At 40.8% G+C, this 16245-nt stretch overlaps 1 protein-coding gene across 1 annotated transcript in view; it reads right to left on the bottom strand.

The window, feature by feature from the left end:
- tbl1x (transducin beta like 1 X-linked) overlaps positions 1 to 16245 on the bottom strand; it is a 312413-nt gene that overhangs the window by 44740 nt on the left and 251428 nt on the right. The gene's annotated exons all lie outside the window — the stretch shown is intronic.

Raw genomic sequence — 16245 nt, 5'->3', positions numbered from 1 at the left:
ATGTGTGTGTCATTGCACTGTGCAACATTAACAAACATAAAAGTAATAGCGAAAACCATCTGATGCCATATTTTCTGTTAGAAAAAAACTGAAGTCTCCCAAGGAAACCCACATGAATAAAAAGAAAACATGCAAAACAGAGAAAGCACCTTGTGCTGTCTTGTGTCTGTCTCTCTTCCCTTAATTCAAATAATTCTGAATATGTCAAGTGTATCAAATAACCCATATGAACATAAAAACATTGCAATCCAAATGTCAGATTAATTGCACTTCAATCAAACTGTAAGAGAAAGCATCAAGTACACAAAAAAGTGAAATGAATGCTCTATAAATGTCACTACATAAATTCATATTAGCAAAGGAAACAAAGTCATAATAATATTAAACAGATCATCAGACAAAGCATTCAAAGGAGTTTAGCAGAGCACCGTAAACACACACAGTATGCATATACCAAAATTTCTGTCATTATTACTGATTACCTAATTTATTTCAGTTTCTATAAAATTCTGTTTTGCAGTGACCATCCACAAAAGAAATGACCAGTCACTACAAAAAACAAGAACTGATCATCAGCAGGAGTGTTTTTAACATGTGCAATTGTATGCTGCATATTCAAGCGTAAGGATCTCCAGTGAACTAATAATAATTAGCTCCTAGTTATATTTAAAAAAAACAAATATTTTATACAAACATTTAGGGTGCAGTTATCCAGAAAAAATATTATTGCTTGTATTGAAACATTTTGTATAAAAGCATTGATATTCCCATCTGTTGTGATTCACAGTAGCCATATATAGTGAGTTTCAGTGGTGTTCATGTTGTCCTAACAATAAAAAAAATCCGCTCTGATAACAATAGTCTGATAACTTAGACTGACTAATATAAAGTTCAGAACATTTTTTAGACACATTTAAGACTAATCTTTTCCTGAAAAGGTTCAAGATTGTGCTTTAATGGTGCTATAAAGAATGCAGATGTTATTTCCCTTTGTTATAAGAAAAATCTTGGGAGGGAGACAAGACATGATCTTCTCGGAAGACAATTTGACGTCCCGCGAGAGACACTTTAACGTCATATGAGACAAGGCAGTGAGACAACATTTAAAACAAGTTCATGGACATCTAATCTAGCAGTTGCTGGAATGTTTTTGGCAGACACACTTCATGTGCTTCCAGCTCTTAAAACAACGACAAGCAGAACAGGCAGCTTGGTGCAGATGATCCGACTGCTTCTCCTTAGCGTGTGTTCAGCTCATTCCCCCACCCCCTTCACAACGCGAGCGGCAGAGACGGCAAGTAGCAAAAGGACAGCTGCTGTACAGGCTTTTAAATGATCGACGTGCAGCGCGACAAGCAGAACACGCAGCTCACCAGCACAAACAAGCCAGTAGATGATCCAACTGCTTCTCCTTAGCATGCGTTCAGCCCCCCCCACCACGCGAGCAGTGTTATACATCCTGCGAGAAAGAGATTTAACCATGCCCTGGGCCAGAAATAAAGGACAAGTATTGTTTTTACAAAAGTTTTAAAGTAAAAGTGAAAATAATGCATATGTAACAATTTCTATGAAAATAACAATGTCTTTAAATTGTATATCCGGTAAACCAAACTTGGGGGTGGGCGAGCGAAGCATGCAGGGGGCTGAGCCCCCTAATATTATTAAATGATTGTTGGAGAAAGCCAGTGATAACTTAGTCTTCTGGGAAGGTACCAGTTAAACGTTTTCTCATCTTCAAGTCTAGATTGGGGTTCCCAAGCATGAATGTGAAATACTCAATTCAAGAAACAGAAAATGACAACCTATTGATAAATATATACAGTATATAGATAATAGAAATAAGGTAATTATTTGTATGTAGACATCAAACTGTGAATACATGGGAGACATTACAAACGTACAATAGAGAACTGTAACTTTGCAACTCATTTACAAATTTTCTGTTACTTCCTTCATTTTTAGAACTTTTACAGCACATAACGAGTTTACTGTTTATAACTTACTTATGTCAACCCAGATGCTAGGCCACCAGTGCTCTTTCTTGCTCTACTGCATAGCCACATAACACACAACCGTCCGTGACTGAAAACTGGTGTACCGCCATCGCGCCCTGCCTGCTCATGTGCCCACCTCCAACTCGTCACTCGAGTCGTTGTCGTCTTTGCACAGTCCACATGCACCTGTGACTCACGTAGACTTTTCATTGCTCTGTGCGGTTTTGGCTGCTCTTCTATATATAATCCACCAAGACACCCGACCATGGTAGTAGCGCGAATTGCTGTATGTAGTGTGTAAAACAGTTTGCTATGGTGCATGCGATCGTGCTTCGTAACCGAAAACTCGGTTTTTAAAGACTGCTTACTTCATTGTGTTTTAACCTCAGTTGCAAAGGATTGTTTTAAGGATCCCATGGGATACCCCTCACAAACCGTTTTACACGCTGCATATGGCGATTCACCTCCGCGAGAAACATGCCTCTATGAACAGTCAACGTCGCTCGGAGGTGTATGTGGTCTCTACGACAGACTAATATAAATGACGACGTTTTTTCTGTGTTGTCACGACCGAGTTGGTGCCCATGGCTCTGCGAGTTGTCGTCGTATCCAATGGTCTTGGAGTTGGTGGGTGTGGCTGCTTCCTGCGTGCACCATAGATGTCTTACTTGTCGGCGGCTTAGTGAATCCACACCCCTTCCGGCGTGCTTTCCATGGGTGTCTTGCCTTAGTGAATTATATATATAGATCTTTGCATAGACGACACAGCTGAAGTATCCTTACATTTTCCATGTGACATCCAGTTTTCTATGAACTGCAGTTGTGCACTGATCAACATTTTGCATAGGAACTTTGATAAGCTAACTTTTCCTTTGTTGCAGGTATCATTGCCTGTTATGTGAAGATCTCTTTGTTGTACCCTTTCTCAGGAAAGAACGACTCTCCTTGCGTCACCTACCTAATATATGATACAGCTTTCTTCAACAATGTTGATTTTAAGCACTGCAACTTCCAGCCTATAAATCAAGCTTTACTTCACCTACTTTTAGGAGTTGTCACTAACACAATGACAAACCTAAAGAGTACTGCAACTGGAGCGGACAGCACACATGTATGCAAAGTAGAGTAAGAGAGCAAGACTTATAGAGCGGCACACTCGGGTATATATTTTGTTGACTAGAGCACAGTTCACTTGTGAGGGCTGGTCAAAGCCTGTCCCTTTGACTCTGATAGGTAAAAAGTTAGCCTGTGGTGACAACACTCAAGGAACCTTACATTTTTTGGAATCTCTTGACAAGGTATATGCTGTAGAAACGTCATCTTATCTTGACCAACATACTTACCAAAAAAAAAAAATATTTTCAAATAAAATTCAGGAGGCTAACAAATATTGGAAGATAGTACAAGCTCCTTGTTATTTTGGGCTGTCCATCCATCCAGTCGTGGAGTCTCTGTTGGGTCTGGCACCTTTCTCTCTCTCAGCCAGGATGACTGTATGCCCTCTTGGGGCCTCCCATTTGAGTAAGCAACCAACCCCTCTCAGAGTTGGAATGCCCACCCATCCCATATGGCACTGAACTAACAACAGATAATGTTTTTACTACCCCTTGTGACATCTAAAACCAAAAAAAACCACACAACCATTGTGATTACAATGTCTAACGTACAATGTTGACTAGACACTTTCCTAGTCAAGCTGTTGCATGTGAGACTTTTCAGCTTAGGGACCTTGCTCAACAGCAGCAATAAAATTAATATCGAACTATTAAATGACAGGACAAAAATGAATGTCATATTTTCTTTGTGAAATATATATCTGTGACAAACAGCAATAAAGAGTTGCCAAAAAAAATCTAGGAAACTAAGCTACATATTTTATCAATTTTAATCACTGAAAAAAAAAAAAAAAAGAATAAAAGGATTGACAGATAAAATGTATTTTGATATAACTAGTGTATTACAGGTAATATCTTAAACAAATATTATTATTTAATTTCCTTGTCAGTACATTACACAAAAGACATTTTTATAAAATGCTGCATTAATTTCAAATACAAACAGATCACAAAAGCTGCATATACACCAATAACCTCATTTGGCCTTATCCTGAAAGAGCTTAACGCCCCTACATGTGTGCTGCTGCTCATTTACTGCAAATCTTTATTCTTCAGAGGAGCTAGAAAAGAGCACACTAATCAGGTAAAAGCAAAAAATATATGTATGTTCATCCTGAACCAATATATTTAAGCCAGACTCAATGAGGCCTACTATTAATTTCTCTTGTACAAATTCAATCAAAGAATAACTTCAAACTACCCATGAGTGAAGATAAAGCAATCAAGTTATTTTTCTGAACTTTTTGACTGAGGCAGCTCACTTAAAGGGAAACTCATTGAAACATAAGCTATAAGACAGCAACAAAAGTGCTTGTTTGACTCCTTATGGGTTTACCCTGTCATCTCATCTAAGTCTTCTAAATCTGTTAGTGCAAAAGAGAATCTTGACTTGCAAGTGTTTCACTAAGATAATGCTGCTATTAATGCTTACTGGATATGGATTCAATTTTGTTGTCTACATACAACCTGTGCAAAATGGGATTATGACACTGGCAGGATTTATCAGCAATCTGGTGGGATTTCTTAACTTCCATATAATACATAATTTCATCTTTGTTAGAATTAGTTTTAAGTAACAATGTTATGGATAAGTGTGACAGACATGTTAACAGAGTCTAAAGTGTGTCTTTCTTGCAGTTTCCAAAGATGTAGTTACTGGCCCAGCTCACTCGCTGTGTGCATACAATTTGCCAGTTTATTTCACTTACGTGAACAAACCTGGGTCATAAGGGGAACGACGTTTGTTGTAAGCTGGAACACATGCAGGGAGCATAAAGTGTAAGATGAGAACCAACTCTAGGCAGGGCACCTATCCAGGTAATTTCACTACCACACAAAACGCAACTTCTCTAGCTCAAAGAATGAAATTACTTGACCAAAAACAAACTGCATTCTTGTATAGATCTATAGGATCCAGTCTGTCTGATTTATAAATACATGAAGAAAACTGAAAGAACGACTGAAAAATAAACATATCAATACAAAAAACAAATCTTTAATTTTAAATGTAAATCACCTCAAAAATGCTATTTACTTTAAACAATGATTAAAGTGGTGCCTTGAAAATGTGATAAATCACATGCTAATTCTTTTTGATGTTAATGTTAAGTAATTCCCAATTTTAAATGTGTAGATGATAAAACTTCCCAATATTGGTATTTTTGTGAAATTCAAGCCAACAGGAAAAAAATGTTTTCACTATTCATGGAAAATAAAAAAAAATTTCATCTGATTTTGTACTTCAAAGATGCTGGGATTTGTCTCAAGACAAAAAATGTATATATACAATTCCCTGAAGATCTTTTTACTTCACTCCCTCTAGATCAGAAAACGCAGAGCTTCAAGCATAATCCTGTGTTGTAACAACTTCTTTATAATAATTTTTTATGGACTGTATATTGCTTCACTTATAAAAACGATTGCAAGTTTCTAAGTCATAAATTTCCTTAGTGTTGCTATTCTCTGATTTGTAAATTACCTCAAATATCTAATTTTTACTCTACAAGACATCTGTTTCAAATGTGCTGCCAGGTTCAAAATAAAAATAAATCAAACTTGAATTCTGCTGGTATAACACCTGTTTTGGGGAAGTTTAATTAAAATTACTAAGCCAGAAAGTTATATATGATTGTCTCTATTAAAAGGATTGAAGGTTTTTATTTTATTTCCTATTTACATGACAATTGTCAAAGGAGCTTTATCATAGTAAAAGTAAAGTACATAATACACAATGGTATGTAAATAAAATATGAAAAATTACATAAAATAATGGAGTGTAAATTTCTATAGAGACCTGTATTAATAAATGAAATAGTCTAATTAAAGGTTTGTCCAAAAATTGAGTGGGTAGATAGATAGATACTTTATTCATCCCAAGGGGAAATTCACATACTCCAGCAGCAGCATACTGATAAAAGAACAATATTAAATTAAAGAGTGATAAAAATGCAGGTAAAACAGACAATAACTTTGAATAATGTTAACGTTTACCCCCCCAGGTGGAATTGAAGAGTCGCATAGTGTGGGGGAGGAACGATCTCCTCAGTCTGTCAGTGGAGCAAGACAGTGACAGCAGTCTGTCGCTGAAGCTGCTCCTCTGTCTGGAGGAAATACTGTTTAGTGGATGCAGTGGATTCTCCATAATTGATAGGAGCCTGCTGAGCGCCCATCGCTCTGCCACGGATGTCAAACTGAACAGCTCCATGCCTACAATCGAGCCTGCCTTCCTCACCAGTTTGTCCAGGAGTGAGGCGTCCCTCTTCTTAATGCTGCCTCCCCAGCACACCACCGTGTGGAAGAGGGCACTCGCCACAACCGTCTGATAGAACATCTGCAGCATCTTATTGCAGATGTTGAAGGACGCCAGTCTTCTAAGGAAGTATAGTTGGCTCTGTCCTTTCTTACACAGAGCATCAGTATTGGCAGACCAGTCCAATTTATCATCCAGCTGCGCTCCCAGGTATTTATAGGTCTGCACCCTCTGCACACAGTCACCTCCGATGATCATGGAGTACATGAGGGGCCTGGGTCTCCTAAAATCCACCACCAGTTCCTTGGTTTTGCTGGTGTTCAGGTGTAAGTGGTTTGAGTCACACCATTTAACAAAGTCCTTGATTAAGTTCCTATACTCCTCCCCCCTCCCACTCCTGATGAAGCCCATGATAGCAGTGTCGTCAGCGAACTTTTGCACGTGGCAGGACTCTTAGCTGTATTGAAAGTCCAATGTATATAGGCTGAACAGGACCGGAGAAAGTACAGTTCCCTACGGCGCTCCTGTGCTGATGACCACAATGCCAGATCTGCAGTTCCTGTGACGCACATACTGAGGTCTATCTGTAAGATAGTCCATGCCACCAGGTATGAATCTACTCCCATCTCTGTCAGCTTGTCCCTAAGGAGCAGAGGTTGGATGGTGTTGAAGGCGCTAAAGAAGTCCAGAAACATAATTCTTACAGCACCACTGCCTCTGTCCAAGTGGGAGAGGGATCGGTGTAGCATATAGATGATGGCATCCTCCTCTCCCACCTTCTCCTGGTATGCGAACTGCAGATGTTCGAGGGTGTGGCGGACCTGTGGCCTCAGGGGGTGAAGCAGCAGCCGCTCCATGGTCTTCATCACATGTTACGTCAAATCGACAGGCCGGAAGTCATTCAGCTCACTAGGACGTGATACCTTTGGGACTGGGGTGATACAAGATGTTTTCCAAAGCCTCGGGACTCTCCCCTGTTTCAGGCTCAGGTTGAAGCTGCTTTGCTGGCATGAAGTCTCCTCAGCTCTCTGCTTACCTGGGCTGCTATAATTGTGTGTGGAGAGGTCTCTCCTATGCTGGTATCAGCAGAAGGATGGTTGGAGGATGCAGTACTCCGAGGTAAGAGTGGCTTAGGGTGGTCAAACCTCACTGGGATATGATACCTTTGGAACTGGGGTGATACAAGATGTTATCCAAAGCCTCGGGACTTTCCCCTGTTCCAGACTCAGGTTGAAGATGCGCTGTAGAGGACTGCCCAGTTCCTGCGCACAGGCCTTTAGCAGTCGTGGCGATACTCCATCTGTACCGCTGCTTTGCTGGCATGAAGTCTCCTCAGCTCTCTGCTCACCTACGCTGCTGTAATTTTGGGTGGGTATGTCTCTCCTATGCTGGTATCAACAGAAGGATGGTTGGAGGATGCAGTACTCTGAGGTGAGAGTGGGTTGGGGTGGTCAAACCTGTTAAAGAAGTTGTTCATTTGGTTTGCTCTTTTCACGTCTCTCTCGATGGTGGCACCCCGCTTCGAGCTGCAGCCTGTGATGATCTTCATGCCATCCCACACTTCCTTCATGCTGTTATTCTGCAACTTCTTCTCTAGCTTTCTCATGTACTGCTCCTTCGCCACCCTAAGCTGGACTCGGAGTTCCTTCTGCACGCGCTTGAGCTCATGCTGATCACCGCCTTTAAAAGCCCTTTTCTTCTGGTTCAAAAGGCCCTTGATGTCACTTGTAATCCATGGCTTGTTGTTAGCATAGCAGCGTACTGTTCTTACTGGAACTACAATGTCCATACAGAAGTTGATGTAGTCAGTAGTGCAGTCAACAACCTTCTCAATGTTTTCACTATGTGATCCCTGCAGGATATCCCAGTCTGTAGTTCCAAAGCAGTCTCTCTGAGCCTGCTCTGCCTCAGGGGACCACTTCCTGAATGAGCATGTTGTTGTAGGTAGCGCATTCACTCTTGGTTTGTAGTGAGGCTGAAGCAGGACCAAGTTATGATCTGCTTTCCCAAATGCAGGCAGCAGGGTGGCGATGTATGCGTCTTTAACGTATCCATACAGTAGGTCAATAGTCCTATTTCTCCGGGTGTTACAATCCACATACTGGGAGAAGGCAGGGAATGTTTTGTCCAGCATCACATGGTTAAAGTCTCCAGCAATTAGCACAAGTGCCTCGGGGTGCTGCGTTTGTAACTTAGCAACTGCAGAATGGATGACGTCACCCACTATCTCCGTGTTTGCCCGAGAAGGGATGTAAACAATAACAACAATGACGTATCCAAACACTCTGGGCAAGTAACAGGGACACAAACTTACGGCCAACAGTTTGATCTCCCTGCAGCAAGTGGAGATTTTGACGTTTACATGTCCAGAGTTACACCACCTTGTATTGACATAGAGAGCGAGCCCTCCTCCTTTCTGCTTCCCGCAGGTATTTACGTCTCTCTCCGCTCTAACTGTCCTAAACCCGGGTAGCTCCACGTTAGCATCTGTGATGGTAGTTGTTAGCCACGTTTCACAAAAACACAACAAACTGCATTCTCTGTAGGTTCTGACATTTTTCACCAGCGTGGCCAGTTCGTCGATCTTATTTGGTATTGACTTCACATTTCTCAGGATCACAGAAGGCACCGTAGGTTTGTAGCGCCACTTCCTCGCAAACCACTTCTTTTTTAACTTAACTCCGGCTCTGCTGCCACTGACACGGGCATTTGTTCTCAGCGCTTGAAGTTGACTACTTGAATAGACGAGTCTCGGAGTGTAAAAATCCATGTCCAAGTAGTAAAAGTATCCAGGAAGCGAGTTCACATAAAAGAAAGTGATAGGAGTGATCAATAAAGAGAAAAACAGAAAAAAAAAGGTAGAAAAATAAAGTCATACACGGAGCTGCTGGAGAGGCTGCCACTCTTGGCAGCGCCTGAGTCAATTAGTATGACTAATGCTATGGAGGTATGTTTATGTAATTTAATCAGTTGTTACTTTGAAGTCATATAGAAAACTTGAAAACTCTTGTATTTTACTTGGCAACAACTGAGGATGACACTGCCCGATTTGAATCTTCTTACCAACTGAGCCCAATTCTACTGTATTGACATCCAATAATGTTACTGCGTGCCCCTGTTATATCAGTTCATGTTTACCTATGTGGACCCTTTAGTTTGTTGACTTATGATTTAACATGTGTTAGATGATCTCAAATATAAAACACTTTGACATGCAGCTTAAAAGCCGAAAGTATATATACAGTTAGGTCCATAAATATTTGGACAGAGACAACTTTTTTCTAATTTTGGTTCTGTACATTACCACAATGAATTTTAAATGAAACAACTCAGATGCAGTTGAAGTGCAGACTTTCAGCTTTAATTCAGTGGGCTGAACAAAAAGATTGCATAAAAATGTGAGCCAACTAAAGACTTTTTTTAACAATCCCTTTATTTCAGGGGCTCAAAAGTAATTGGACAAATTAAATAACTGGAAATAAAATGTTCATTTCTAATACTTGGTTTAAAACCCTTTGCTGGCAATGACAGCCTGAACTCATGGGCATCACCAGATGCTGGATTTCCTCCTTTTTAATGCTCTGCCAGGCCTTTACTGCAGCGGCTTTCAGTTGCTGTTTGTTTGTGGGCCTTTCTGTCCGAAATTTAGTCTTCATCAAGTGAATTGCATGCTCAATTGGGTTAAGAGCAGGTGACTAACTTGGCCATTTAAGAATTTTCCACTTCTTTGCTTTAATAAACTCCTGGGTGGCTTTGGCTGTATGTTTTGGGTCATTGTCCATCTGTATCATGAAACACGGCCCAAACAATTTGACTGCATTTAGCTGGATTTGAGCAGACAGTATATCTCTGAACACCTCAGATCATCAATAAATACTAGTGTCCCAGTGCTACTGGCAGCCATGCACACTGCCTCCACTGCGTTTTACAGATGATGTGGTATGCTTTGGATAATGAACTGTTCCATGCCTTCTCCATACTTTTTTCTTGCCATCATTCTGGTAGAGGTTGATCTTGGTTTCATGTGTCCAAAGAATGTTTTTTTCCAGAACTGTGCTGTCTTTTTTAGATGTTCTTTAGCAAAGTCCAATCTAGCCTTTCTATTCTTGAGGCTTATGAGTGGCTTGCACCTTGCAGTGCACCCTCTGTATTTACTTTCATGCAGTCTTCTCTTTATGGTAGACCTGGATATCGATACACCTACCCCCTGGAGAGTGTTGTTCACTTGGTTGGCTGTTGTGAAGGGGTTTCTCTTCACCATGGAAATGATTCTGTGATCATCCACCACTTTTGTCTTCCGTGGACGTCCAATTCTTTTTGCGTTGCTGTGTTCACCAGTGCTTGCTTTCTTTTTCAGGATGTACCAAACTGTAGATTTTGCCACTCGTAATATTGTACCAATTTCTCAGATGGGTTTTTTATGTTTTCGCAGCTTAAGGATGGTTTCTTTCACCTGCATGGAGAGCTCCTTTGACCGCATGTTGTCTGTTCACAGCCGTATCTTCCACATGCAAGCACCACACCTCAGATCAACTCCAGGCCTTTTATCTGCTTAACTGATAATGACATAACGCTGGACTTGCCCACACCTGCCCATGAAATAGCCTTTGAGTAAATTGTCCAATTACTTTTGAGCCGCTGAAATGAAGGGATTGTGTTAAAAAAATGCTTTAGTTGCCTCACATTTTCATGCAATCTTTTTGTGCAACCCACTGAATTAAAGCTGAAAGTCTGCACTTCAAGTGCATCTGAGTTGTTTCATTTAAAATTCATTATGGTAATGTACAGAACCAAAATTAGAAAAAGTTGCCTCTGTCCAAATATTTATGAACCTAACTGTATGCCCAAATTGCAATGCAGCAACAAAAACACTATTTTCCCATTTAGTTAAAAGCTATAATTTTGCAGGATGGTGCAGTTTGGGCAGTAGGTATCCTCTAAGAAAACACATTTTGATATATTAATATTAAAGGGGAACCCCCATCCCTACAATAGAACAATTAAATGCTGTAAAATCTCAAAAATGCACTGACTGATTTGATTAACATTGTTGGAAAAAGAACAGCCCGCCTGCATTTTATTTATTGAAACTTTATTTGTCAATATTTATTAATATTATGCTAATGTACATGCTCTGCATTGTGCTGAGAGGAACTTTATGCAAAGAAAGGACACTGCAGAAGAGACTAATGGGCCACGCAAACAGCAGCACTATTCAATAGGGTAGTCAGAAGAGTGAAGAAAATGATGGTGGTTATGAATAGGAAAAAAGACGTGATCACGATTGGCGTATACAGTCAGGTGTGAAGGCAAAGTTTGGGAGAGCTCAAGGAAAATGCAAACCTCAGTGGTTAGCAAGCACTATAAAGCTCCAGTGAGAGTGCCAGACACAGTGGCTGTGAGTGTAAGTGTGGCTTTGCTAGAAGCAAAAAGGGAAGGTGAGAGAAGTAGTGGCAAAAGTGGTGTCCTCGGATCCAAGACAAGCTGGGACCAATGGTGCCAGTTTAAACTAACAGGTCCCCAACGTGCTATTGTACTGTAATATACATTTGCATCTATGGACGAAAAAAGGGGATCCCAGCCTCCAAAATAAATTACACATAAATAAACTCCCATGAGAATGAATTTTGGCCCAGTATCAAAATTTGACTAACCAAACCTACCATGTGGAGCAATGTTGCACACTAATACCAAATGGCAAAGGTACTTCATAGGGGCGCTTCCCTACTAAAGTGCTGGTTCTGCACTAAGTACATTTTTATAAGGGGAAAAATATCTGAAGAACATGGAGGCTGTGTTTTTTTTCTGAACAAATTGGAAACCTGTGAAAAATTTAATTGTGTGGATTTGCAAACTAGGCAAACACATAAACGTTCACTGAGCTTCACGTGTTAGATATACCGTACATATATTATATATATATATATATATACATACAGGGTGGGCCATTTATATGGATACACCTTAATAAAATGGGAATGGTTGGTGATATTAACTTCCTGTTTGTGGCACATTAGTATATGTGAGGGGAAACTTTCAAGATGGGTGGTGACCATGGTGGCCATTTGAAGTTGGCCATTTTGGATCCAACTTTTGTTTTTCAATAGGAAGAGGGTCATGTGACACATCAAACTTATTGGGAATTTCACAAGAAAAACAATGGTGTGCTTGGTTTTAACGTAACTTTATTCTTTCATGAGTTATTTACAAGTTTCTGACCACTTATAAAATGTGTTCAATGTGCTGCCCATTGTGTTGGATTGTCAATGCAACCCTCTTCTCCCACTCTTCACACACTGATAGCAACACCACCGGAGAAATGCTAGCAAAGGCTTCCAGTATCCATAGTTTCAGGTGCTGCACATCTCGTATCTTCACAGCATAGACAATTGCCTTCAGATGACCCCAAAGATAAAAGTCTAAGGGGTCAGATCGGAGACCTTGGGGCCATTCAACTGGCCCACGACGACCAATCCACTTTCCAGGAAACTGTTCATCTAGGAATGCTCGGACCTGACACCCATAATGTGGTGGTGCACCATCTTGCTGGAAAAACTCAGGGAACGTGCCAGCTTCAGTGCATAAAGAGGGAAACACATCATCATGTAGCAATTTCGCATATCCAGTGGCCTTGAGGTTTCCATTGATGAAGAATGGCCCCACTATCTTTGTACCCCATATACCACACCATACCATCAATTTTTTGTTCCAACAGTCTTGGAGGGATCTATCCAATGTGGGTTAGTGTCAGACCAATAGCGGTGGTTTTGTTTGTTAACTTCACCATTCACATAAAAGTTTGCCTCATCACTGAACAAAATCTTCTGTAAACTGAGGGTCCTGTTCCAATTTTTGTTTTGCCCATTCTGCAAATTCAGTGCGCCGATCTGGGTCATCCTCGTTGAGATGCTGTAGTAGCTGAAGTTTGTAAGGGTGCCATTTGTGAGTAGCTAATATCCGCCGAAGGGATGTTCCACTAATGCCACTCTCCAGTGACATGCGGCGAGTGCTACGCTGTGGGCTCTTGCTGAATGAAGCTAGGACAGCCACTGATGTTTCTTCATTAGCGACAGTTTTCATGCGTTCACATTTTGGCAAATCGAACACTGAACCAGTTTCACGAAACTTAGCAAGCACTTTGCTAACTGTAGCATGGGAGATGGGTGGTCTCATAGGGTGTCTTGCATTGAAATCTGCTGCAATGACCCGGTTACTGCGTTCACCAGACATCAACACAATTTCTATCCGCTCCTCACGTGTTAAGCGACATGTCAATGGCTGTAAACAAAGAGAAAATTGTAAATAACTCATGAAAGAATAAAGTTACGTTAAAACCAAGCACACCATTGTTTTTCTTGTGAAATTCCCAATAAGTTTGATGTGTCACATGACCCTCTTCCTATTGAAAAAACAAAAGTTGGATCCAAAATGGCCGACTTCCAAATGGCCACCATGGTCACCACCAATCTTGAAAAGTTTCCCCCCTCACATATACTAATGTTTTACAAACAGGAAGTTAATATCACCAACCATTCCCATTTTATTAAGGTGTATCCATATAAATGGCCCACCCTGTATATCTATACTAATAAAAGGCAAAACCCTCACTCACTCACTCACTCACTGACTCATCACTAATTCTCCAACTTCCCGTGTGGGTGGAAGGCTGAAATTTGGCAGGTACATTCCTTACAGCTTCCTTACAAAAGTTGGGCAGGTTTTATATCGAAATTCTACGCGTAATGGTCATAACTGGAAGCTGTTTTCTCCATTTACTGTAATGGAGATGAGCTTGAACGCCGTGGGGGCGGAGTTTCGTGTGACATCATCACGCCTCCCACGTAATCACGCTGTACATAGAAAACCAGGAAGACCTCCAAAAAGCGCTGAAGAAAACATGCATTATATAATTGAGAAGGCAGCGAAACAATAAGAAGCAAGCGAGTGACATATACAACCATATTCATGAGTTCTGCTACTTGAAACAAAGCCGATGTAAACCTACACTTTAAATTAAGTTCATAGACAGGCTGCGCTGGCGTTTGTAATTTAGTGCCTGCCCATATAAGGCCGTCCGTCAGCGGCAATCCAATAGCAAACTCCCACTAAATATTCACGGGTGAAGGACTGTGCTTATGGAGAGGAAGATGAGATGGTCAGGGTGGTGTTTGACACAAACTCAGCGAAACTGCGAGAGAAAGTTTTAAGTGCCAGGACTAAGGTAACATTAAATACAGCCATGGACATAGCACGAGATGGCACCAGCACAGCTGGGAACCTTCAATGCATGTACACCGAGCGGCTCACGTGAACTGGCGCAGTGCACAGATAAAAGCAACAGTTCCAAAGGCTGAACAAAACCGAATTACACAATTGAAAAGGCAGCAAAAATATGAAGCGTCTGATACATACAAGCATATTCATAAATCCAGCTACTGCGGAAACAAAGCACACGTTGGAAAAAGTCAATGTCCGCTAAAGGAAGACAGTGTAAAAAACCCGTGCATGCAGTGTGTCAGGTCTCAGATAAAGAAGAAGACGAGCTGTTTATTGATGCAGTAAGAAACGAATCGATGAATGAAACCTGTCATCTTTACAGCGATTGACAAACACGGAATGTAACTTGAACACAACACATCCTACAAATACGAACCTGATTGAAAGAAATAATGATAATCAAATCCTTGATGACAGCAACACTCAGTAACACTCACAAAACAAATACTGTATATTGACAGTCATGTTACGTTATTTTTAAAATGTTCCCTTTTCTTTTCTAGCTTTTTAACACACTACTTCTCCGCTGCGATACGCGGGTATATATATATATGTATATATATCCCGATCTACATACTCGAATAATGGATACTTTATTAGCCATCAATGATTGTTTTGGTAAAGCCATACTCAGTGTATTCATTAGATGAGCGGTAAAAAGTAAGAGCGAGGGAGGATGACTTATTGAGGCATGCAGGCTGTAGTGCGCGTCAACTCTATCTGAATTGCGCGATCACATTTGAAAAAATATATCTTTTCAAGTTCTATTTAGTCCATATGTGTCAAACTCAAGGGCCGGGCCACATCCGGCCAGTGTAATTATATCCGGCCGAGATCATTTTATATACTGTATTATTGTTATTAATGGCCGGGTATATGAAGCGCTGGTAACACAATAAACTACAGATCCCATAATGCAGCGCTTCAGCTGCCTTGCCGAACACTTACGCGTTAATCAAGTCTAGCTTATGATGCTGCAAGTTATTGCGAAGCTAGCTCACACGATGCTGAAGAGAAAAGTTGATTCTGAAAATAGAGCCTTTAAAACCGATGGGAGGCTGAGTATATGTTTACTGAACCCGTGTGTCTCATTTGTGGAGCTAATGTGGCTGTAATTACAGAATTTAATCTAAGGCGGCACTATGAGACAAAACATCAGGGTAACCTGAATGCAATGCAGAAGATACAGAAAGCAGAAGAATTAAATAAGAATCTGACACTTCAGCGGACGTTTTACCCGTGCACAATCACAAAGTGATTTCAAGTGAAGCTGCTTTTATGGGAGACACAAATGCACCAGTGCAACTTGCCCCACTTTCCCTGTTGCCAAGTAATGTTAAACCAAGTCGTCACTACGGTGTTCCCAAATCGCACTTTGCTGATAAACTGGCGCACTGAGTTTGCACGGCGCTTTGGTGACTTTGAAGAACAAAAAGTCTACATGCGGCTCGAACCTTGTGCATGTTTGGTAGCACATATCTGTGTGAGAAGCTCTTCTCAGTGATAAAGACTAACAAAACAGCACACAGGAGTCGCCTCACTGATGAGCACCTGCAATCCATCCTGAGAATCTCCACAACACAGAACCTCACACCAAACAGAAACGAAC

This window comes from Polypterus senegalus, chromosome 2 (assembly GCF_016835505.1).
Source record: "Polypterus senegalus isolate Bchr_013 chromosome 2, ASM1683550v1, whole genome shotgun sequence".
NCBI lineage: Eukaryota > Metazoa > Chordata > Cladistia > Polypteriformes > Polypteridae > Polypterus > Polypterus senegalus.
This window is presented reverse-complemented; position numbering and strand designations above follow the sequence as displayed.